We start from the raw sequence: 25,448 nt of genomic DNA on the forward strand, positions 1-25,448 counted from the left end.
CTGGTTACAGTCAGGCTATTCCAGTGTACACACACTGGTTCATTGAGACTCTTTATGAATGCATTGTAGCAGCTTGATGGCGTGGGACTCGCGGTTCTCCAATATCGATTTTAAGCATGCCAAGAGAAGTCAGCTTGGATACTGTCAAATGTGCTTACTAATTTTAACCCATTGATCTTGGTTATTGTTGTGTTGTGTTCATCACTGATTGTCTAGTATAGCATCCACGATTCGTATTATTGATTGGACACTATTTTGTTTATGTTTTTTATTGGAAATTACTAGGTGATTTGGTGGTCCTATTTCCGTTGTATTTTTGAGATGCTACTCATTGAGATAAATGTTAGCTTCAATTGAGAACAAGTTTTTTTTACATAACATTTGGTGAACGAGGATAACTGAAAGTAGTTCTACAATATCTCAATATCTTCACTCAGGCGAACCAACAATCCTATGGGACAGCAAACTGGATGCAGTTTATCACAGTGCCATCCGTTTTGTCACTAAAGCACCTTATACTACCCACCACTGCGACTTGTATGCTCTAGTCGGCTGGCCCTCGCTACATATTCGTCGCCAGACCCACTGGCTCCAGGTCATCTACAAGGCCATGCTAGGCAAAGCTCCGCCTTATCTCAGCTCACTGGTCACGATGGCAACACCCATCCGTAGCACGCGCTCCAGCAGGTGTATCTCACTGATCATCCCTAAAGCCAACACCTCATTCGGCCGCCTTTCGTTCCAGTACTCTGCTGCCTGTGACTGGAACGAATTGCAAAAATCGCTGAAGTTGGAGACTTTTATCTCCCTCACCAACTTCAAACATCAGCTAGCTGAGCATCTAACCGATCGCTGCAGCTGTACATAATCTATTGGTAAATAGCCCACCCATTTTCACCTACCTCATCCCCACAGTTTTTATTTATTTACTTTTCTGCTCTTTTGCACACCAATATCTCTACCTGTACATGATCATCTGATCATTTATCACTCCAGTGTTAATCTGCAATATTGTAATTATTCCCCTACCTCCTCATGCCTTTTGCACACATTGGATATAGACTCCCCTTTTTTCTCTGTGTTACTGACTTGTTAATTGTTTACTCCATGTGTAACTCTGTGTTGTCTGTTCACACTGCTATGCTTTATCTTGGCCAGGTCGCAGTTGCAAATGAGAACCTGTTCTCAACTAGCCTACCTGGTTAAATAAAGGTGAAATAAAAAAATAAAATAAATAAATAAAAGATTGAAGTTGTCATTTGAGATGTACATGCTAGCTACTGTACTGGATGTGGTCTGCCCTGAGAGGAAAAGGGACATTCTTCTCCACTGTCTCGGCGCAGAGGGCCTGCGCATCTTCCAAACACTCTGGGAAGCGCACACAAATGATGCAACTGTTAAACTTTTAGATGGACATTTTGCAAAGAAACTTCTGAAGAGGCTGCATTTTTGGCAGCATGCACAGCACGTGGGTGAGTCAGTGACACAGCACATCAATGATCTTAAAGGGCTGCCGCAGTCATGTCAGTTTGGTTATCTCAGAGATGAAATGATCAGAGACCAGTTAATTGAAAGAATCTCAAGCTCACTCATGTGGAAGAGGCTTCTTCTTGAAGATGATCGGACTTTAGTAAAAATCTGTAGCCATAGTTTCCCAAGTGGAATCAGTAGCTCACTGTGCAACTAAGATCTCTGAGGCATAGACACATGCTTCCAGTGCTGTTCAAGCTGTGCAGCAGTCTCAGTGCTCAGACTGTAGCTGTCACTCAGACAGTGAGTGAGAGTGTCTCAGTGCAGTTGACGAGAACCCAGGTGCCAACTGTGGTTCCTGTGGACACAATTCACGTGTCCCTGACTGCCTCGCTCATGGACAGACATGTAGATAATGTCAGAAAACAAACCATTTTGCAAAGTGGTGTAGGTCAGCTCAAGCCCAGGCACCCGTGCACCAACGCTCACGCCCCATAGACACACCCCCTGCTGTCATCACACTGTTGGCTCAAACCCAGCTGGGTTTTCCACCTGTGCTGTATACCTAGGTGACTCCTGAATTCCTCTCATGCTAGACACAGGAGCGAAGGGGCCGCTCCTCAACATGGCTACCCACGAGCAGTTCTTGTCCAACCTGCTCCTCCAGCCACCCAGCCTTAGCCTGTATGGATATGGACGCTCAATGATTGATGTCATCAGCTTTATACACTCACCTGAGCAGTATGCCAACAAGTCCCCCACTCAGTTCCCCTTCCACATCACACGGCTGGGCACTAATATCTTAGGTCTAGACCTGCTCAATAATCCTGCACGTCACCTCCCCATGGCAAGAGCAATGGCCCACCTTCAATGGAGACGGTGCCCTGACAGCATTCACACATAACCCCCTCCTCGACCATACGGTGACTCCAGTCATTCAACCTCTATGCCGTATTCCACTGGCTTTACGCAAAGAAGTGACTAAGGATCTACAGAAGCAACTGGAGGATGGATTCATTGAGCCGGTGGACGCCTCCCCATGGGTGTCCGACTTGGTCATCACTAAATTGAGGATTGTTGAGTCTGGAGAGCTGCGGGTCTGCTTGGGTCTGAGAGCGGCCAACAAGGCCGTCATACTTGATTGGTAACCACTTCCGACCATGGAGGGACAGACCACTCACTTCAACAGATCGACGGTCTTCACAAAGCTGCACCTTCGCAAGGGCTACCTCCAAGTTCCGGTACCCCCCGAAGTAGGAACCTGACAGCCTTCGTCACTTATATCAGGGTGTTCCGCTACACAAGGATGCCTTTTGGTCTCAGTTCGGCCCAGTGCTGTTTCCAGAAGATAATATCCACCATCCTTGCTGGGGTCGCTGGAGTGGCTGTCTGACGAACGTCTGCAAGCAGCATTCACAGCGCTCAGTCAACACAACCTCACACTGTTCTGTTCTCCGACCTAGAGATCGACTTTGTAGGGTTCCGCGTGTCAGCCCGAGGGCTCTCGCCACTGCAGTCAAATGTGGAAACCATCCATGTCCCAGAACCTACAATTCCTCTCTGCGTCAGCTGTTGAAGAAGGATGTGTACTGGGCCTGGACACCCAACTGTTGACACTGCTGACCACTTCACCTGTCTTGGCCCACATTAACCTCACCAGCCCAACTGGTCACCTGTGATGCATCAGCTACAGCAGTGGGAGCCGTCCTCTCTCAGCTTTAGGATGATGTTGAGAAGCCAGTGGCTTTCCTGTCTCATGCATTGAGCCCTACCGAAGAAAAGTACTCTGTTGGAGAGAGGGAGGCGCTAGCATGCATCTGGGCCTGTGAGTGGTGGCACATTTACCTCTACGGACGTTCTTTCACCCTGCGGGCCAACCACCAACCAGACAAGCCTTGATGTCTACCTTCGGGTCGGGTCCCAAGTTCCTCTGCTTGTACCGCTGGTCAGACCGCCTCCAGCAGTATAATTTTAAGTTGCAGTTTACGCCGGGCAGGGGCAATGTGGTGGCTGACCTCCTTTTGCGCTAAGTTCCCACAGCCTCCACCTATGCCTGGGTTGACTCCGAGGAGGACATCATCCAGCTCCTACACTCACCTCTCCAAGACACAGTGTTGATCAAGGAGCTGACCCAAGAATCAGCCAATGACCGCATCTTCACGACCTTGCGGGAATACGTAGCCAATGTCTGGCTGGCACAGCTCCCGTCGGAACTCCAACCATATGCCAGGTTTTAACATGAGCTGTCATGTTGGAATGACACATGCCTGGCTCGTGGAAATTGCACCATCATACCAAGCAGCCAAAAAGGATGATTGTTGGCCATGACTCATGAGGGCCACCTTGGCATTGTGAAGCGGAGGCAGTGCTGTCGGGACCTGTTGTGGTGGCTGATCATCGATCATGATATCGAAGGGCTAGTACGTGACTGTGCTCCATGTCTTGTCAGTGGAAAGATAGGCCCACCACTGCAGCCACTAGCCTGGCCCTCCAGTCCATGGGAACATATCTATGAACATTTGCGGTGAACTCTACAATGTGCCACATCACCAACGCTTCTTAGTGGTTGCGTACAATCAAACCTGAAAAATGGACTGAGAGCTCACCTAGCTCAGGATCGCTCCTTCACTGAGTCCTTGTCGCAAACTCTGCTACACTTCAGAGCTGCTCACCACTCCACCAACGGAGTCTCTCCTGCCAAGCTGATGTTAGGACGTGAACTAGAGCTGCCCCTACACAGACTCTCTCTCTCTATTGTCAACCCGACAGCCTTGAAATTCAAAGCAGCAGTGCAAAGCCAACAGCGTAAAAGTCAGGAGCGCTACAACAAAAGAAAAAGAGCAGAGCTTCCTGGAATCCAAGTGAGGGATTGAATCAAGGTGCAACGACCTCATCACGCAGACAAGCTCTGCACCTTCTTGTCAACACCGTGTCAAGTTCAATGTCAGCTGGGCTCAGATAAATTTTAACTGACTGACGGCTCTCGCTGGCATGCCAGGCGACTGAGGAAGGTGCCACCTCCTGCATGTTCCCACTCTGCCATTGAAGCCACCTTGAGTGGTTCACTACCAGTGGCACACGTTTTCTTGGCCCCAACTGAAGTACAAGTGCCAGTTGCTGTCACTGCAGCACCCGTTCTGCGGGCTGTATTGGTGCGCTCTCATCCTGCTCACTTTCAAGACTTTATCACCTCCTTTCATGCCTAAGGGGGGAGTTGTGTTGTGCTGTGTTCATCGCTGATTGTCTAGTATAGCATCCATGATTCGTATCATCGATTGGACGGTCTATTTTGTTAATATCTTTTTTATTGGAAATTACTAGATGATTTGGTGGTTTTATTTCTGTTGTATTTTTAGATGCTACTCGTTGAGATAAACATCAGCTTCAACTGAGAACAATTTTTTTTTTAACCAAAAAATAGCAGTTTTTTAGGTACAGCACCCCGTTCACGAAAATGTTTCCCTCCTACAGACAATGAGTCACGTGGCTGTGGCTTGATATATAACGCAGGCAGACGGGCATTGAGGCATTCAGTTACTGTTCGATTGAACATTACAATGGGCAAAACTAGTGACCTAAGCGACTTTGAGCGTGGTATGATCGTTGGTGCCAGACTCGCAGGTTCCAGTACCTCAGAAACGGCCAGCTTCCTGGGCTTTTCACGCACGACAGTGTCCAGGGTTTACAGAGAATGGTGCAACAAACAAAAAACATCCTGTCAGTGGCAGTCTTGGGGGGCAAAAACAGCTTGTTGATGAGAGAGGTTGAAGGAGAATGGCAAGAATTGTGCGCGCTAACAGGTGGGCCACAAACAGGCAAATAACTGCGCAGTACAACAGTGGTTTGCAGAACGACATGTCGGAATGTGCAACTCGTCGGTCTTTGTCATGAGGGGGCTTTCGCAGCAGATGACCAAACTGGGTTCAACTCTATCAGCTAAAAACAAGAAGAAGCGTCTCGTGGGCACGCGATCACCAACACTAGACAATGGAGGAGTGGAAAAACATTGCCTCTCAGGATTTGGCGTAAGCGTCCTGCCTGGTGTCAAGGGTACATGCTGGTGGCGGGGGTGAAATGGTTTCTGGAATGTTTTCCTGGCACACATTAGGTCCCTTGATACCAATTGAGCAAAGTTTGAATGCCACATCTTGTAGAATCCACGCCCCAAAGAATTCAGGATGTTGTGGAGGCAAAGGGGGGTACGACCCTGTACTAGATGGGTGTACCTAATAAACTGGCCACTGAGTTTATACTTCCTCACTATCCAAATCACATAGGGATAACAACTATTACAATCTGAGGAAATATTCATGCCAAGTCATATACAGTACGAGAATGAAACAGCTTGTCTTTTGCTTTCCATCAAGCGCAGAGTCGCAGGTGCAAACACATTATATTGTAGCCCCACGGAGTAGATTAGAACCCCCAAAGCTCTCACATCTAAATCTGTTCTGGATACTTAACATAACCCATTTCATTCTGATGAAGCGACTGTTTTTCCATCACTGTTTGAGGGAATCTCTGAAGGCTTGATAAATAGTAAAATAATGTCTATAGCTGCACCCCTGTATAACACAATCACAAAAAACAATGAGCATATTCAAAGAGTCCCACGTTAACATTTCATAAAGGCCCACTATAACCTCCTGGAGGTGACATGTTCCACCTCACACTCCTCCAAATCCATTATAGATAACTGGCTTGACTGTGGCTCTGTTACATATGTTTACTTTTGAAGTGCACCTGGAGGACTTAGACTGAGGAGCGCTACTGAGATGCTGCATCCTTTCTGAGCAGGATGGATCAGATATGTTTTGTGGAGTGCCTAGCATCAGGATGGATGATACTACTGGATGAATTCTTATAAAGAGGATGCTCACTTGTAGTCTACGTTGCCTAAAAAAACAGGATAATACGGTGTACTGTAGAGTGCCTCAGCTGCATCGACAGAACATATACAGAATACAGTACGGTGTAATGTAGAGTGCCTCAGCTTCATCGACAGAACATATACAGAATACAGTACGGTGTAATGTAGAGTGCCTCAGCTGCATCGACAGAACATATACAGAATACAGTACGGTGTAATGTAGAGTGCCTCAGCTGCATCGACAGAACATATACAGAATACAGTACGGTGTAATGTAGAGTGCCTCAGCTGCATCGACAGAACATATACAGAATACAGTACGGTGTAATGTAGAGTGCCTCAGCTGCATCGACAGAACATATACAGAATACAGTACGGTGTAATGTAGAGTGCCTCAGCTGCATCGACAGAACATATACAGAATACAGTACGGTGTAATGTAGAGTGCCTCAGCTGCATCGACAGAACATATACAGAATACAGTACGGTGTAATGTAGAGTGCCTCAGCTGCATCGACAGAACATATACAGAATACAGTACGGTGTAATGTAGAGTGCCTCAGCTGCATCGACAGAACATATACAGAATACAGTACGGTGTAATGTAGAGTGCCTCAGCTGCATCGACAGAACATATACAGAATACAGTACGGTGTAATGTAGAGTGCCTCAGCTGCATCGACAGAACATATACAGAATACAGTACGGTGTAATGTAGAGTGCCTCAGCTGCATCGACAGAACATATACAGAATACAGTACGGTGGTAGTAAGACGTTAAGCTCTGTATAAAGGGTTGAAAACGGGGGCAATCAGATCTATGATAGAAAAGTAGGCGATTGCTTTTTTCTGTCTTTTAAACCGACACCTCTGATTCAATAACATCTTAGGGAATATTGTGGTGGGTTGAAGTGAAATGGCCTTTGAAATGACTGTCAAGTACATGAAAGCTACCACCCAATTAAACTCAGAGAACCGCAGCATCCTCAACTTTGTTACAGTTTTTCACTGTAAGATTTAAGCGGTGATTTCAATTTTACTCAGACAAATTAGACCACATGGGCACTTAAGGGACTCATTCTAGTTTCCAATGCGTCTTGTCCTGTATTATTAATTCTCAAATGGTAGGGAGTTAGCAATGAGGGTGCTGGGGATCTGTCTTTTTTGGGGGGGGGCACATGCATTATATATGAGCCACATAAACTATGATGCGCCAATAATTACAGTAATGCTGAATTTTCATGTGACGTCTACTACTATCTCATATTTCTGTCACACGTTGTGTAGCTAGCTATGTCAAGTGGGAAGCTAGAGGAGTTTAACTGAGATTTATTAAATTGTGAGCTGGGAAAAACGTAAACAATACTAGTTTGGATTGCAAACTTGAAGACAAAGGTAATACGGCTGCTAAAGAACCTTCCAGATCCTGTTCCGGTGTTGTGAGCAAGTGTGTGGGAGGAGAATAAGTAGATAGGGGGGAAATCAGATTGTCGCTAGCTCTACTTTCTACTTTAAGATTAGCTGGCTTTATTCCTGCCTGGTGTATTGCTAATTATCAGATCAGAGTGAGCAGACTCTGTTCTACCTCTGTGTTCCTTCTTCTTTTTGTCTTGGAAAGACACAAAACCCATGTGCTTTTACAAAAATGCAATAAATATAGAAGTGGACGACTCAAAATTACACAATCCATGAATATTGCAAAGCAGCGAGATGTTTTTTTTGCCTTTTCATGTGGACAGGAAATGAGAAGCTGTTGTTTTTTTCCCAGCAGGATCACCCAGCTTGTCTTAGGTTGGTTGGTGTTGTGCATATGATTTAGTATTGAGTAGTAGCACAGGCTGTCAGTATGACAGTTCTGACAAAGCACAGGAGCAGCTCTGACATTGTTTACACACAGAGTCTTGAAGAGCAGAGCAGGGAGAAATATCTGTCTTCATCAGCAAGGAGGATTAGTTGATACTCTTGGCCCTTGTTTACAGAAATTGTCACATTCATTTGGCAACGCTGGGGCTATGCTGGAGGCTCTGTGTTAGAATACAGTGTTCAGTAAAGGAGTACTACTGTATGAAGGATAACTGACTGTGGAGGGGACATCTTTAAATAGCACGTCCTTCTGTAGAAACAGTGAAAGTCATTTATTTCACACTCAACCAGTCTGGTCGTCTGTGAGCTGCTTGGGACTCAACATTCTGTTTCATTCATCCCAGGATTACCCAGGGACACCATCCACCATCCCCAGGGACACAATCAACCATCCCCCAGGATTACCCAGGAACACCATCCACCATCCCCCAAGATTACCCAGGGACACCATCCACCATCGCCAGGGACACCATCCACCATCCCCCGGGATTACCCAGGGACACCATCCACCATCCCCAGGGACACCATCCACCATCCCCCAGGATTACCCAGGGACACCATCCACCATCCCCAGGGACACCATCCACCATCCCCCAGGATTACCCAGGGACACCATCCACCATCCCCAGGGACACAATCAACCATCCCCCAGGATTACCCAGGGACACCATCCACCATCCCCCAAGATTACCCAGGGACACCATCCACCATCACCAGGGACACCATCCACCACCTTCCCCGGGATTACCCAGGGACACCATCCACCATCCCCAGGGACACCATCCACCATCCCCCAGGATTATCCAGGGACACCATCCACCATCCCCAGGGACACCATCCCCCAGGATTACCCAGGAACACCATCCCCCAGGATTACCCAGGGACACCATCCACCATCTCCAGGGACACCATCCCCCAGTATTACCCAGGGACACCATCCACCATCCCCAGGGACACCATCCCCCAGGATTACCCAGGGACACCATCCACCATCCCCAGGGACACCATCCACCATCCCCAGGGACACCATCCACCAACCCCCAGGATTACCCAGGGATGGTGTCAACTGGAGTTGTTTTCAATTATTCTATTAATTGAACAGAATTACAACTAGTCCCTGCTCAAAGGATTGTACGTAACAGGATATGTCTGACACTATTTTAATGCTAATACTTGTCACACTAAGCCCTGGTAATCTCTATATATGAATTTGTGAATGTGGGGCAATGTCTTTTTGCCACTAAAGACTGATAGCACAATTGCTTTTTATGAAGAAAACCATAATTTAAATAATAATAGGAAATCCATTCCTATGTCAGTGTGTAAAATAAATCCCATGTTATTGGGTACATGTACACCATAGTCTGTAGTGTAAGAACAAAAACAGGATGGAGTTGAAAGTATAGGCTGCTATACAATAGGGACTGTATAATATTGCACTTGATTAAATTATTTGAAAAAGATGGACACATGTTAAATTATGTTGCATGTATTGGCCCTCTGTAACAAATACATTTTCCTGGAAATAGAAGCACCACGCAGCACCATGATTATAAGGAGTCACTGAACCGCAAAATCACTTAAGTATCATGGAGCAGAGCTGCATCCTCAGGTTAAAGCTCAATGGGCCGAGCAAAGGAGTCGTAACCATACAGGAACTGTCCCGACTTATTATATCAGCGTTGAATATGAAAGTGTGATTTAATTACTGTGTTCAGAAAGCATGCTGATGCAACCGACCACACATTCAGACAACAGTCCAGATTATAAAGCCTCAGAGGACATCACAGAAGACTGTTCTTTATGACCAAAAGTTCCCTCCTTCTGGCTGATCTCATCTGATTCTTCTCATCGATCCATGCATTCATCCATCGGGCCATGAAAATGAGAATTGTACAATAAATCTTATTTCCTACCACTCTTCAATCCTGACCTATTTTGCATTCATTCACATCTGCTGAGTTGGTGGAATGTGACAGGAGTATTAATATCAAACCAGGGGCTCTTACATTTCCTTGTGAGAGGACAGAGTAGGGAACAATATGCCTCCATTCTGATCAATTAAATAGCTTTATTAGTTAGTGTTTGTGTGGTGGTTGTACAATAAATCTTGGTGGTATTTACTGGGAACAACTAAGTAGCCAACCATTTGGTACTAATGCAGAAGCATAACAGTCATATTTGGAGCATGCGTTCTCTGACATCTGTGCATGTAATCACAAGCACAAGTTTAACAATCCCCTGTAATGTATTTCCACTAATGAACAAAAACCAATTAAGGGCCGTGATTTTGTTTGAAATGTCAAGATACCTCAGATGCATTTTTGGCCTATTGATCTGACAAGAGCATCTCCCTGCAAATCACACTATGCCAGGTATCATCACTGTGGTACGGATAGAACTAACCACAGTTTGCGTTTAACATTCAAACACCGGCCTGTGGAAAGATTACATACACAATCTGTATAGAATTACCAAAGCATCTTCTGGGAATTAGGTAAATGTAAAATATAATCCTCTCAAGCAATTTGTTCTTACATGAAAATGTAGCTTGGTTTATATACGTAAGGACAGAGTGTTGTAGAATTTGAAACTTACCCAGGGGATAACCATACTGTAAACTGGGAGAAAGAGTCATTTTATAGACATACTCAATCACATGTGGTCCTTCTGTAGCTCAGTTGGTAGAGCATGGCGCTTGTAACGCCAGGGTAGTGGGTTCAATTCCCGGGACCACCCATACGTAGAATGTATGCAAACATGACTGTAAAGTCGCTTTGGATAAAAGCGTCTGCTAAATGGCATATATTATTATTATTATTACATGCCAAGTTCTGAGGCCAAAACAGTACTCCCCAGAGACATCTAGAGAACAGTCTTTAATATTTTCAAAAACTATAAGGCCCTTTTCTTTTACCTTATATGCTAAATTGATCATTTCCCATATCTCACAGAATAAACTGGTGAATATAATTTATAAATTGCACATAAATTAGTTGATATTATGTTAATTTATTGTAACGATTCATTAGATGATTTAAACAGATGCTTTGGATTGTTACCATGCTAGGGTGTTTGTGTTTGAAGTAAGCTATGACCTACTGGCAGAGGTTTACAAGATTTTGGCTGAAATATCACTGATGCCTGCTTGAATCATTCTCTAGAGTCTTCCAAGGGCACCAGTGCCAGAAAAATGTTAAACATACTCCTCAAGTTAAGAGGAGAAGACAGTATTCTCTGTATGTGCCAAATCTGACACACGCATACACACAAGTATAGCAAAATACGTATTTATACTCAATCTAACCATACCTAAGAATCCAAATTGTCCTTGGAATACAATTTGTAAAATCCCTTCATGTAGAGACCTCTACAGGGCTCTTAACCCTGCCCCCTGGCCCTGCACCAGATTGATGGCTATTGATTGGCTAGCAATTTAGCCCTTAGCTTTAACTTGACCTTTAATGCCAAAGGTTGGTCAAAGCTAATAAAAAAATCTATTAACCAATCAAACTGCACCTACAAGCAATTTCAGGGGAAAACATATCCTAGTTCCACTTCAAATAAAGATTGGGCTGACAACCACCTTGCCCCTCTGACTTACCTATTGGGACTCATTAGGAACTATAGTGGATTATCAGCACAACATCTACCCAAAATGGCTGCTTGGCCTCAGTAATCATTACTGGTCAGAGGTTGTTTGTCTTCCAGCTTACACCAAGCATTCCGTATGACATAAAACACTTAGCACTTTGTAAGTCATCAGGAAGACATATTTTCTGCTATGTAATTATCTTCAAATGAGAGGGACCGCTTTGAAACAGATTTCAGGTATCTAAACAAAGTAATTTCGGTGGCATCATTTCAAAGAGTAGTACTTTAAAATACACCACTGCATTAATCCAAAGTTGTGACATGTACAGTAAAAAAGCCTGAACAAGTAGTACAGTAGATGCCCCTTGGAAAATGGTGTTGTTACATTGTGGTTAAGCTTGACTTTACCTTTGCTACAACTACAATAAATACCAAAAGTATGTGAACACCTGCTTGTCGAACATCTCATTCCAAAATCATGGGCATTAATATGGGGTTTGTCCCCCCTTTGCTGCTATAACAGCCTCCACTCTTCTGACAAGGCTTTCCACTAGATGTTGGAACATTGATGCAGGGACTTTCTTCCATTCAGCCACAAGAGCATTAGTGAGGTCAGGCACTGATGTTGGGCGATTAGACCTGGCTCGCAGTTGGCGTTCCAATTCATCCAAAAGGTGTTCAATGGGGTTGAGGTCAGGGCTCTGTGCAGGCCAGTCAAGTTCTTGCACACCGATCTCGACAAACCATTTATTTATGGACCTCGCTTTGTGCACGAGGGCATTGTTATACAGAAACAGGAAAGGGGCTTCCCCAAACTGTTACCACGAAGCACAGAATCGTTTAGAATGTCATCAGCCGCAGACCATTATTCCTCCTCCACCAAACTTTACAGTTGCCACTATGCATTGGGGCAGGTAGTTCATCAAATTCATCTGTCGGACTGCCAGATGTTGAAGCGTGATTCATCACTCTAGAGAACGCGTTTCCACAGCTCCAGAGTCCAATGGCGGTGAGCTTTACACCACTCTAGCCGACGCTTGGCATTGCGCATGGTGATCTTAGACTTGGGTGCGGCTGCTCAGCCATGGAAACTCATTTCACAAAGCTCCCGAGCAGTTAATGTGCTAACACTGCTTCCAAAGGCAGTTTGGAACTGTTGCTACGTGCTTCAGGACTCGGCGGTCCCATTCTGTGACCTTGTGTGGCCTACCACTTCAAGGCTGAACCGTTGTTGCTCCTAGACACTTCCACTTCACAATAACAGCACTTAAAGTTGACTGGGGCAGAGATTCGACGAACTGACTTGTTGAAAAAACGCCATCTTATGACGGTGTCATGTTGAAAGTCACTAAGCTCTTCAGTAAGGCCATTCTACTGCCAATGTTTGTCTATAGAGATTGCATGGCTGTGTGCTCGATTTTATACACCTGCTAGCAACGGGTGTGGCTATCCACTCATTTGAAGGGGTGTCCACATACACTATATATACAAAATAATCTGTCACTCTATACCATAATACTCCCACCAGCATCACTGGTCCCTGATCAAATGGCTCATTGTGTCCAGTGCTGAGTCATCCTGACTTTGAGAATGTCCTTTCAGGGGCTTGTGACAGCTGGAGCTGCTGCTTTACTGCTTGTCTTCATTTCAGGCTCCGTCATCACTGCAGTTAGCGAGAGATGAGGAGGAAGACATCTGCTAAAATGTGACAATCTAAACAAGACCTTTTACTAGACCGATTGAAAAACAATGACATTCCGTGATGAATACACAGAATGTGCCTCACTTGGTTATTTACAAATTGATTTCCCATTTAGTGAGAGACTATGAGGCCAGGGTCCTATTTTTTGGACGGGTTAGTTCAGAGAGGTGGAGAGTATAGGCTCCCTACAGTGTGTAGGCTATGTACAGTATGTATTTGGTAAAAATATCTATAATTGATTTGGGCTTGAAGGCATTTGTTTGTTTCCTTAAATGAGGTCAGCAGGATCTGACAGACTATCACCTGAGGCCTTTAAGGCGTTCCTTCATTAGGAAGAGCCAATATCCCAGTAAATGAAAATCCACTGTCTGTTTTCTCTCTGACAGAATCGGAAGCAGGAGCTACTGCGAGGCAGAATAACTATGCCGTTATTGAAAATGTAAATTTCCCAATTGTATGCATAGATGCCTTTGTTCTTATCAACAGGGTTTGTTTGGATGCAACATACCAATTATATACAAATAAATGAATCATTATTATACACCATATTTCACATTTACATTATTCACAGTTAGCTTTACGCCTTTTAAAAGTTTTTAACGTTGTCTTAAAGATGTCCTGATCAGGATAATCGACATCTGGTTACAGACAGTGCATATCTATCGACCTGAGACAAAGTGTGTCAGTGAAGTGAGGCTTCTTCTGTTAAGCGTGATTGATGGTCAGAATGTAACAGTGTGAGAGAAGAAGAGAGAAGTCACACTGTGGCCAGTTGTCGTACCGCAGTCCTCTTAGTAGGAGGGTTGGCAAACGAGGAGAAACAAAGGGGAAAGACTGCCTTTCTAACATCTGGCTGTCTCAGTCAAGGAGAAGAAGCACATTGTCGGATAACTACTTGACAGAATCTGTCCTTTGGCCAAACGTAGCCCAGCATTGAAGGATTATTTATCTTTCTACTTCATAGGAGGGACTTGTGGGTGGAAAGAAGGTGAAAATCTGTAGGATGGAAAAGGGAAAATGAAAAAGGAGCTGCTTTGATACAGTGAAGGACACTAGGAGACTTGGAGATAAAGTCAGACAGGACGAATTGTCCTTAGCTGACCCTATAGGACTTATCAGTGTGAGCCAGGGGATGGGGTGGCTGAGAGACAGTGATAAAACGGGATATCTGTTGTTAAGCCCATTGTGGAAAAGCCAAGGACATGTTGTTAGAAAACAAAATGACAACTTCATGCACCAGCCAAGGACTGCACTTGTCACACCACTGTAATGTTACAAAGGATAACTAAAGCTGTAGATTCGAAGACGGACTTGAAAATATAGCTGCCAGATGCAGATAATTAGAATAGATAACGTGCATGAGGGTATGATTATGAATTATCACCCTCCAAGTGTTTACTGTTCTAATTGTTTTCTGAATACTGACAGATAAGGACATTTGAGGGCGCCCACAGTCAGTCTTCCATTGTTTCCTTGTAACCTTCTCTCCTACGTGATGCAAAGTCTCTAAGTGGAATTGGATTACAGAAGGTGGGACTGAAAGTAAGACTCAGAAAAAGCTTCCATCATAAATACAGTACTTAATTGGATGAATGAATTGCTGGAAGTGACAACCCTGGAACCCCATTCGAAATACAAATAGATGGCAACCCTGAGTAGAGAATTCTGTTTTCATAAATGAGGGGCTCTGTGCAGACAAATGAGAGCAATATGGTAACCTATGTAGCATTACATGGAACCTCCTCTGCTGCCGGACTTGTAACATGTTACGTAGGTTGTTGAACATTTTTGAGTCAAGAGAGAAAACCGAAGACTTACAACCTTGGCAATACCTCTGAAGTTGTTTTATTTGTTTCTAGCAGTAAAAATAGTTTCCTAAGCTAGTCTTTAACATGGGTGTACATTCCCATGGAGTCTGGTGATTTATCATAAGGGGTGATTCGCTACAGTTTATGGGTATAAAGCCACCAAAGTGAATCACCTCTGTTCTCTTTTAAAAGCTTCATCAGGAAAGAAGAAGAATCAGGGATAATAGATTCCAAGCCTTTGACAAAATATAATACATTTTTTCATAATGTTCCTCTTTACACTTTGTTCTTCTTCAGCTACAATAATGCAATGAAATATTCATGATGGGATACACAGCCATAGTCATTCTATCTGGAACTCACTTTTTCCCCTGCTGTTTGTGTTTCTTTCTTCAGTTGTGTCTCATGATCAGATCAGTGTTCACATCTCACCAAAGCTGCCAGGTTTAGAAGGAGTAGATATGTCCATTAAATGATGAACTGTCTTCTTTTCTAAGAATATTGAGTGGCCAGATGACCAACCTCAAACAATGTGTTCAATCAGTCAGGGAACGTTCCCATTGGCTCTGAGCATCAACTTAGTTTAGCCTCAATTACATTGTTTCAACCAGAGATGTTATCTTGTGTTCCCAGGCCTCTAGGTGTTTCTCTCTAATGCCAGTGGGCGTCGTCCTACTCCCAGAGCTGTGACTGACTGCCAGAGGGACGGGATGCCTATACCCATGTGATATCTGCCATGGAGACCAGAGCTTGATATCTGGTGAGTAGCCTAGGCCGTTTTCAACCCTCCCCACGCCTTGTTTACCGTGCCACTTCAAATTGACTTAAGCAGTTGCAGTCTGTTGTTCCCCTACCCGGGGCAACTTTTCATAGTGTGGAAGCGACCTCTCTCGTTAGGGAGGGAGTGCATCATCACATACCTTCAGAGGCAGGATCATGGAGAATACTAGTAGTCGGGAACCAGCTGTTCCAGCTACAAGAAAAACAGAACAACAACAAACTGTTCCATCATCAAGGCCACCGGTGCATATGACTAATCATTCAAATGACCTGTTCTGCTACTTTGACCCAAAACAGACCAGGGCTTTCTTTTCGCTAATAAACCCAACATAAAGGAGAGATGTAAAGGCAGTTAATCACTGTCTAAATAATATGTAATGTGAGTCTATTAATTAAAGCCGTAGTACACCAGAGGATCCAGTTTAATCATCTCTGCTGTGTCTTCAGAGTGCAACCAGCCAGAGATCAGAGTGTGCTTCAAAGAGCTGTGCAATACGTACCTGTTTCTCCCATAACATCTGTTTTCTGACTGCAGTTGGGACATGTAGCCTGAAAATATAACTTCACACTAACTATTGCTTAAAGTAAATGATGATCCAGTAGGTCTATGTGATGCCAGTAGTGTTGTCTGAGCTGAGGGCATTGGTTTTGTAAGGGAAGGGAGAGCTAGCTGGTGGCCATTCCCACAGGGGGCTGGTGGGGATGGTGGATTATGCTGTCTACACTGTGACCCCTTGTGGTCAGAACTCCTGTGGTTCCTGTGGTCAGAGGGTACGCACAATGCTTCTAACAAAGAAATATGATGTCTCCCACTTGTCCTCCCCTGCTCAAAAGGGAATGAGAGGGCAATGCTAATTAGCCAGCTTGTGTTACTGAGCCGAGCTTAGCTAGTGCACACACCCCGCCCTGCACACCCACCCATCCCGCCACACACACCACGCCCTGCACACCCACCCATCCCGCCACACACACCCCACCCCTTCTAATAACATGCAATGTCTGCAATAGTCATGCTTTATGGATGCCTCTGCATATTTCCTTGCACCATAAGAATTTCTGATGGGTTGGTGTCATAACAAATAATGCTTCCATGTTTAATTAGGCACTGTCAAGATATGTATATTTTACTGAAATACCCTTCAATCTATTTTTTTTTAAAGTAATTTATTGAATGTCTGTAAGAAGCCATTCTGGTCCATTCATATTCGTTTAACATCTTTGATCCAGCTGTTCTTTTGTCTGCAGTTTAATAGTTGTCAGGGATGATGCAGGTGATACCAACATGCATAACAAGTAGAGGACCTCTCCCAGTTCATCTCTATTCACATTAATCTGAGCCTACAAAGTGCTCTGTGAACAGGTAGTGAATATGAATGTTTACTCAAGAATCCGAGCAAAGCAGGACTAAGACGGAGGCTAAGTTGAGGTATCACCCCTCAAACACTCCCAATTCAAATGAAGAAGAAAGGATAAGACTCAGCGACATTACATTACCCAGCGTTCTCCTCCTTTTCCTCCTCCCATCTCATGTGTGGTCAGATCTCTCCCCTCAAAGTAATCTGAACCTTTCCCTCTCTGGTTCCTGGAATACCAAGTATGGGAGGCTGAGCAAGGCAGAGTAATAAGCTGTAGAGGGGAGGCTCAAGGCGTACTCAAGGGGGTTCAGTTCTGCCATGATGCCAAGACACTCTCTGAATAACAAATTGCACCATCATCCCTTTACAGTGCACTTCTTTTGACCAGGGCCCTTAGGGCTCTAGTCAAAGGTATGCACTAAATAGGGAATATGCTTCCATTTGGGACGCACATACGTTCTCTGCTAGGCTCAATCCCTGTTATTTGTGCACTAATCATCCACCAAATGAAACCATATGACCAGCCATATCACACTGAATCTCAGCATCTGAGTCATTTGGTGAACATTCCTAGTAGTGAAGTGATGAAAGACATTACTTTTTTTATTGGATAAAATATGCATCTATCTTAGTCAAGCTTTCAGGTAACCTCAAATCACATGAAAACCATAACACCAAACCAGACACAATGGCTGTGTGACAGAGGCACGGGGAGCTCAGCGGGTTATATGTTTGACCTCCTGCTGTTTCCTCTTAGTCAGTCACAGCTAGATTTACATTACATTTAAGTCATTTAGCAGACGCTCTTATCCAGAGCGACTTACAAATTGGTGCATTCACCTTATGACATCCAGTGGAACAGCCACTTTACAATAGTGCATCTAAATCTTTCAAGGGGGGGGGGGGTGAGAAGGATTACTTTATCCTATCCTAGGTATTCCTTAAAGAGGTGGGGTTTCAGGTGTCTCCGGAAGGTGGTGATTGACTCCGCTGTCCTGGCGTCGTGAGGGAGTTTGTTCCACCATTGGGGGGCCAGAGCAGCGAACAGTTTTGACTGGGCTGAGCGGGAACTGTACTTCCTCAGTGGTAGGGAGGCGAGCAGGCCAGAGGTGGATGAACGCAGTGCCCTTGTTTGGGTGTAGGGCCTGATCAGAGCCTGGAGGTACTGAGGTGCCGTTCCCCTCACAGCTCCGTAGGCAAGCACCATGGTCTTGTAGCGGATGCGAGCTTCAACTGGAAGCCAGTGGAGAGAGCGGAGGAGCGGGGTGACGTGAGAGAACTTGGGAAGGTTGAACACCAGACGGGCTGCGGCGTTCTGGATGAGTTGTATAGGGGTTTAATGGCACAGGCAGGGAGCCCAGCCAACAGCGAGTTGCAGTAATCCAGACGGGAGATGACAAGTGCCTGGATTAGGACCCGCGCCGCTTCCTGTGTGAGGCAGGGTCGTACTCTGCGGATGTTGTAGAGCATGAACCTACAGGAACGGGCCACCGCCTTGATGTTAGTTGAGAACGACAGGGTGTTGTCCAGGATCACGCCAAGGTTCTTAGTGCTCTGGGAGGAGGACACAATGGAGTTGTCAACCGTGATGGCGAGATCATGGAACGGGCAGTCCTTCCCCGGGAGGAAGAGCAGCTCCGTCTTGCCGAGGTTCAGCTTGAGGTGGTGATCCGTCATCCACACTGATATGTCTGCCAGACATGCAGAGATGCGATTCGCCACCTGGTCATCAGAAGGGGGAAAGGAGAAGATTAATTGTGTGTCGTCTGCATAGCAATGATAGGAGAGGCCATGTGAGGTTATGACATGGCCAAGTGACTTGGTGTATAGCGAGAATAGGAGAGGGCCTAGAACAGAGCCCTGGGGGACACCAGTGGTGAGAGCGCGTGGTGAGGAGACAGATTCTCGCCACGCCACCTGGTAGGAGCGACCTGTCAGGTAGGACGCAATCCAAGCGTGGGCCACGCCGGAGATGCCCAACTCGGAGAGGGTGGAGAGGAGGATCTGATGGTTCACAGTATCGAAGGCAGCCGATAGGTCTAGAAGGATGAGAGCAGAGGAGAGAGAGTTAGCTTTAGCAGTGCGGAGCGCCTCCGTGATACAGAGAAGAGCAGTCTCAGTTGAATGACTAGTCTTGAAACCTGACTGATTTGGATCAAGAAGGTCATTCTGAGAGAGATAGTGGCAGAGCTGGCCAAGGACGGCACGTTCAAGAGTTTTGGAGAGAAAAGAAAGAAGGGATACTGGTCTGTAGTTGTTGACATCGGAGAGATCGAGTGTAGGTTTTTTCAGAAGGGGTGCAACTCTCACTCTCTTGAAGACGGAAGGGACGTAGCCAGCGGTCAGGGATGAGTTGATGAGCGAGGTGAGGTAAGGGAGAAGGTCTCTGGAAATGGTCTGGAGAAGAGAGGAGGGGATAGGGTAAAGCGGGCAGGTTGTTGGGCGGCCGGCCGTCACAAGACGCGAGATTTCATCTGGAGAGAGAGGGAGAAAGAGGTCAGAGCACAGGGTAGGGCAGTGTGAGCAGAACCAGCGGTGTCGTTTGACTTAGCAAACGAGGATCGGATGTCGTCGACCTTCTTTTCAAAATGGTTGACGAAGTCATCTGCAGAGAGGGAGGAGGGGGGAGGGGGAGGAGGATTCAGGAGGGAGGAGAAGGTGGCAAAGAGCTTCCTAGGGTTAGAGGCAGATGCTTGGAATTTAGAGTGGTAGAAAGTGGCTTTAGCAGCAGAGACAGAGGAGGAAAATGTAGAGAGGAGGGAGTGAAAGGATGCCAGGTCCGCAGGAGGCGAGTTTTCCTCCATTTCCGCTCGGCTGCCCGGAGCCCTGTTCTGTGAGCTCGCAATGAGTCGTCGAGCCACGGAGCGGGAGGGAGGACCGAGCCGGCCTGGAGGATAGGGGACATAGAGAGTCAAAGGATGCAGAAAGGGAGGAGAGGAGGGTTGAGGAGGCAGAATCAGGAGATAGGTTGGAGAAGGTTTGAGCAGAGGGAAGAGATGATAGGATGGAAGAGGAGAGAGTAGCGGGGGAGAGAGAGCGAAGGTTGGGACGGCGCGATACCATCCGAGTAGGGGCAGTGTGGGAAGTGTTGGATGAGAGCGAGAGGGAAAAGGATACAAGGTAGTGGTCGGAGACTTGGAGGGGAGTTGCAATGAGGTTAGTGGAAGAACAGCATCTAGTAAAGATGAGGTCGAGCGTATTGCCTGCCTTGTGAGTAGGGGGGGGGAAGGTGAGAGGGTGAGGTCAAAAGAGGAGAGGAGTGGAAAGAAGGAGGCAGAGAGGAATGAGTCAAAGGTAGACGTGGGGAGGTTAAAGTCGCCCAGAACTGTGAGAGGTGAGCCGTCCTCAGGAAAGGAGCTTATCAAGGCATCAAGCTCATTGATGAACTCTCCGAGGGAACCTGGAGGGCGATAAATGATAAGGATGTTAAGCTTGAAAGGGCTGGTAACTGTGATAGCATGGAATTCAAAGGAGGCGATAGACAGATGGGTAAGGGGAGAAAGAGAGAATGACCACTTGGGAGAGATGAGGATCCCGGTGCCACCACCCCGCTGACCAGAAGCTCTCGGGGTGTGCGAGAACACGTGGGCGGACGAAGAGAGAGCAGTAGGAGTAGAAGTGTTATCTGTGGTGATCCATTTTTCCGTCAGTGCCAAGAAGTCGAGGGACTGGAGGGAGGCATAGGCTGAGATGAACTCTGCCTTGTTGGCCGCAGATCGGCAGTTCCAGAGGCTACCGGAGACCTGGAACTCCACGTGGGTCGTGCGCGCTGGGACCACCAGATTAGGGTGGCCGCGGCCACGCGGTGTGGAGCGTTTGTATGGTCTGTGCAGAGAGGAGAGAACAGGGATAGACAGACACATAGTTGACAGGCTACAGAAGAGGCTACGCTAATGCAAGGAGATTGGAATGACAAGTGGACTACACGTCTCGAATGTTCAGAAAGTTAAGCTTACGTAGCAAGAATCTTATTGACTAAAATGATTAAAATGATACAGTACTGCTGAAGTAGGCTAGCTGGCAGTGGCTGCGTTGTTGACTTTGTAGGCTAGCTGGCAGTGGCTGCGTTGTTGACACTACACTAATCAAGTCGTTCCGTTGAGTGTAATAGTTTCTACAGTGCTGCTATTCGGGGGCTAGCTGGCTAGCTAGCAGTGTTGATTACGTTACGTTGCGTTAAAAGAACGACAATAGCTGGCTAGCTAACCTAGAAAATCGCTCTAGACTACACAATTATCTTTGCTACAAAGACGGCTATGTAGCTAGCTATGTAGCTAGCTACGATCAAACAAGTCAAACCGTTGTGCTGTAATGAAATTAAATGAAATTGTGATACTACCTGTGGAGCGAAGCGGAATGCGACCGGGTTGTTGAGTGGGGAAGTTCTATTCGGTAGACGTTGGCTAGCTGTTGGCTAGCTAGCAGTGTCTCCTACGTTAAGGACGACAAATAGCTGGCTAGCTAACCTCGGTAAATTAAGATAATCGCTCTAAGACTACACACTCTAAACTACACAATTATCTTGGATACGAAGACAGCAAAGACCACTATGTAGCTAGCTAACACTACACTAATCAAGTCGTTCAGTTGAGTGTAATAGTTTCTACAGTGCTGCTATTCGGTAGACGGTGGACGTTTGCTAGCTGGCTAGCTGCTGGGCAGATAGCAGTGTAGACTACGTTAGGACGACGAAATACGATAATTACGCAATTATCTTTGATACAAAGACGGCTATGTAGCTAGCTAAGAAGAAATTGCTAAGATTAGACAAATCAAACCGTTGTACTATAATGAAATGTAGTGAAATGTAATGAAAAGTTATACTACCTGCGGACCGAAGTGCGGGTGCGACCGCTCGCTCCAACCCGGAATTACAACGTAGCTGCTTAATATCTGGTCATATGCACAGATTCTCTCTCCGCTGGTGAACACATGCAGAACGTAACGGACTCACTGAAACAGCCTTATCTGATCCCCCACTCACTCATTTAGATGTCCGTTGGCTTTTTCAGATGCACTGTTGACTGTTTGTTTATCGTGTGGTTGTTGTTGTCTTCGTCCTGCTCCTCTGAGGTTTCTGGAACTCATTCATCCCATCAGACATCAGTGTGAACAGAGACCGTTCTCCAAACTCTTCTGAAGTCCCTGATCAAAGAAATGGAAACATGTAGAAGTCCGTTCTGATAGATATCTCTGTGACCTCGTTGTTCTACCGAACAGCAACCACAGTAATAGAACTCCACCACTCTGTGGGACAAACTTTCAAAGTTTCATCATACTACATGCGTGAATATTCATGTGAATTAATATTAATAATGTTTTTAGATCTAATGGATATCGTTTCAGTAGTATAAAAGAGTCAACTGGCTAATATAACCAGAACTTTGCACTACTATCAAGGAACTGTGGTGAAACATTGCCTTATTGCATTTGATGTATTAGATGAAAAAGACAACCAAAATCCATTTATGCATCAATTCACTTTCGGTTTCAGTGTATCCGTCAACAGGGGTTGCTTTCCCAACAAGATGTGTTATGTGTTCCTCAGTCAAGTTAATGGCACCTGTGGTATGCTAGCTGTGGATAAGAATGTATTTCACTATCCTCACTCTCACTATTGAAAAGCAGCTATTGCTTCTAAACAAATGTTGAATGGCCTGTTCAGTGTATTGGTGCTATGATCAGTGAGAGGGCCAATATCTCATCCAGGCAGTATTGGTGTCCATCTGTGCAACGGAGTAAACAAGTCCATGGAAGGAGGAGCCCAGCCTACTGCTCTCATTTTATGAAGCACTTAGAAGGAGTGGGAGAGCACCATGAGACTGCAGGCAGATGAGCAACAGGTTGTGAGCCTCCTCTCCTTCCATTGTCTGCTCTAGCATATGGGAGACAGACAGAGTGTCCTCAAAGACGCCTGGCAGCACTCCTCCCAGCCTTCATCTGCCTTCATGCCTGGCCATGGAGCAGAGCTCGCACCACTTGAGATTACAGTCATGTCCAAGCTGTTACTGTAATTTGCATTGGCTCATGTGTAGGGGGGAGTAAGGAGGAGGAGCGGCACATGAAGCAGGCCTGATATAAGTGGCCCTGGCAGCACAATGAGCTTGCCTGGCTTTAGCTTTCTGGATGAGTTGCAGGAGCAGGGCTATATTAAAGTGTAATAATGGCATCGAGCCATTGCATAAACACAGGGTGGGGGATTTGAAACCAAATAAGTGAGATTTAATTGAGGGTTTATTAGACAGAGTCTGTAAATCTGTCCCATGCTAAATAATGAGTCTGAACGTTGTGAACATAAAACAGTGCTGCAGCAACTACTTTGGCCAGAACTCAAGTTAAAGGCTAACATTGGTATTGACTTGTTTTTCACTGATTAGAAACTTTAGGTGCATCAGAAGCAATATTTTCTGTTACTCTAAATCTAAATGTGGTTGTCTTACCAGTATTACCACAACAGAGCTTAAAGGGAATGGACTTGTTGCAGGCGTATTACCCAAGAAGCCATTTCAAATAGAAATATTAGACCTTAAGCATAACTATTTCTTTAATATGCCACAGCGTAGCTGTCTCAGACCATACATCATAACCAAAAGTCACTGTTCATGACGCTGAAATTACTGAAACTTAATAGTCACACTATTAAATCAGCACCAATATTAGCTTGTGGACATAATCCTTTAAATCTTGATTTCATGTCTCCAAATTATTAATTAGCCAGTAACAGAAAATGAGAAGCAATTTCAGATACCCCCCCCAGAGATGTTGTGTAAAAGCTATTTGTAGCAGCAGAGCCAAAGGCCCATGTCACTCCCTCAGGTATCTCTTTTACTTATCCCCCTTTTTCCTCATATATGGGACCAATACTGTATGTTTACTTAAGGTCATATGTTCCCTGCAACAAACTCATGTCCCTTACATTTACCCTCTACTCTCCAATCCACCCCCACCCTCCACCCCCCCACCACCACCCTCACTAGCTCACTGTCCTCTGGCGGTTTTATTTTGTCAGTCCAATTTGTGGATTTGTTACATTCAAATAATAGTGCTATTAGAAGTGGGCTAGAAAGGTCAGATGTCTGAGCAATTTAAGTTGTGTTTACCTCCCTAAGGCATTGCTTTAAGACTACAAGCATCTCATTTCCACGGTAGCTAAAGAAAAATGGTGATGCACTCAGTGACCGACTGTTTCCTGGTGGTTCACAGCCGAAGGGACGATTAATTAATGCAACAACAACCAGTGGACACATGGAACATTGACTGAATACTACTCAGCACAGACTAGACAGCTCCCACTGGCCTCTGGGATTGATATCCACCTCCATATCCCAACCTCGACTATCTCCTTCTTTGTCTCCGGCTGGAGCAGACTACTACTTTTAATCATCATGAATCAATCAATCCTCTATTATCTTCAACAAACAGAGTAGGTTACTATCAGTATTCTTTTGTCTACAGTCCCACAATAGTGTCCTTGAAAAAAGAAACCGGGAGTTTTTGTACAGCTGCCCACTGTCCTAAAGCTGTATGATAGGATAACGGATAACAGCAACTAGCCTAGAGGACACGTGTTGCAGGAATTTATCTCATATCAGGTTATACAATAACATACAGTAATTTACTTGCTTACTGGGTGGTTCCAGCCCTGAATGCTGATTGGCTGACAGCCGTGGTATGACAAAACTGTAACGTTCTGACCTTAGTTCCTTTTTTATGTCTTTGTGTTAGGTTGGTCAGGGCGTGAGTTGGGATGGGTAGCCTATGTTATTTTTTCTATGTTGTTATATTTCTAAGTGTTTGGCCTAGTATGGTTCTCAATCAGATGCAGGTGTCGTTCGTTGTCTCTGATTGAGAATCATACTGAGGTAACCTGTTTACACCATTTTGGTTGTGGGTGTTTAATCTCTGTTTAGTGTCTGTTCACCTGACAGAACTGTTTCGTTTTCTCTTCGTTGTTACCACGCTGCATTTTGGTCCTCCTCTCCTTCCACCAACGAGAATCGTTACAAA

General features: G+C 45.4%; 1 protein-coding gene across 2 annotated transcripts in view; it reads left to right on the forward strand.

Annotated features, from left to right (window-relative positions):
• LOC118371700 (leucine-rich repeat and fibronectin type III domain-containing protein 1-like) overlaps positions 1-25,448 on the forward strand; it is a 135,379-nt gene that overhangs the window by 85,864 nt on the left and 24,067 nt on the right. For both annotated transcript variants that reach the window (XM_035757263.2, XM_035757264.2), the window contains exon 3: positions 15,940-16,066. The gene's annotated coding sequence lies outside the window, so the exon portion shown is untranslated. The remainder of the gene's footprint in view (positions 1-15,939; positions 16,067-25,448) is intronic.

This window comes from Oncorhynchus keta, chromosome 18, assembly GCF_023373465.1.
Source record: "Oncorhynchus keta strain PuntledgeMale-10-30-2019 chromosome 18, Oket_V2, whole genome shotgun sequence".
Taxonomy (NCBI): Eukaryota; Metazoa; Chordata; class Actinopteri; order Salmoniformes; family Salmonidae; genus Oncorhynchus; species Oncorhynchus keta.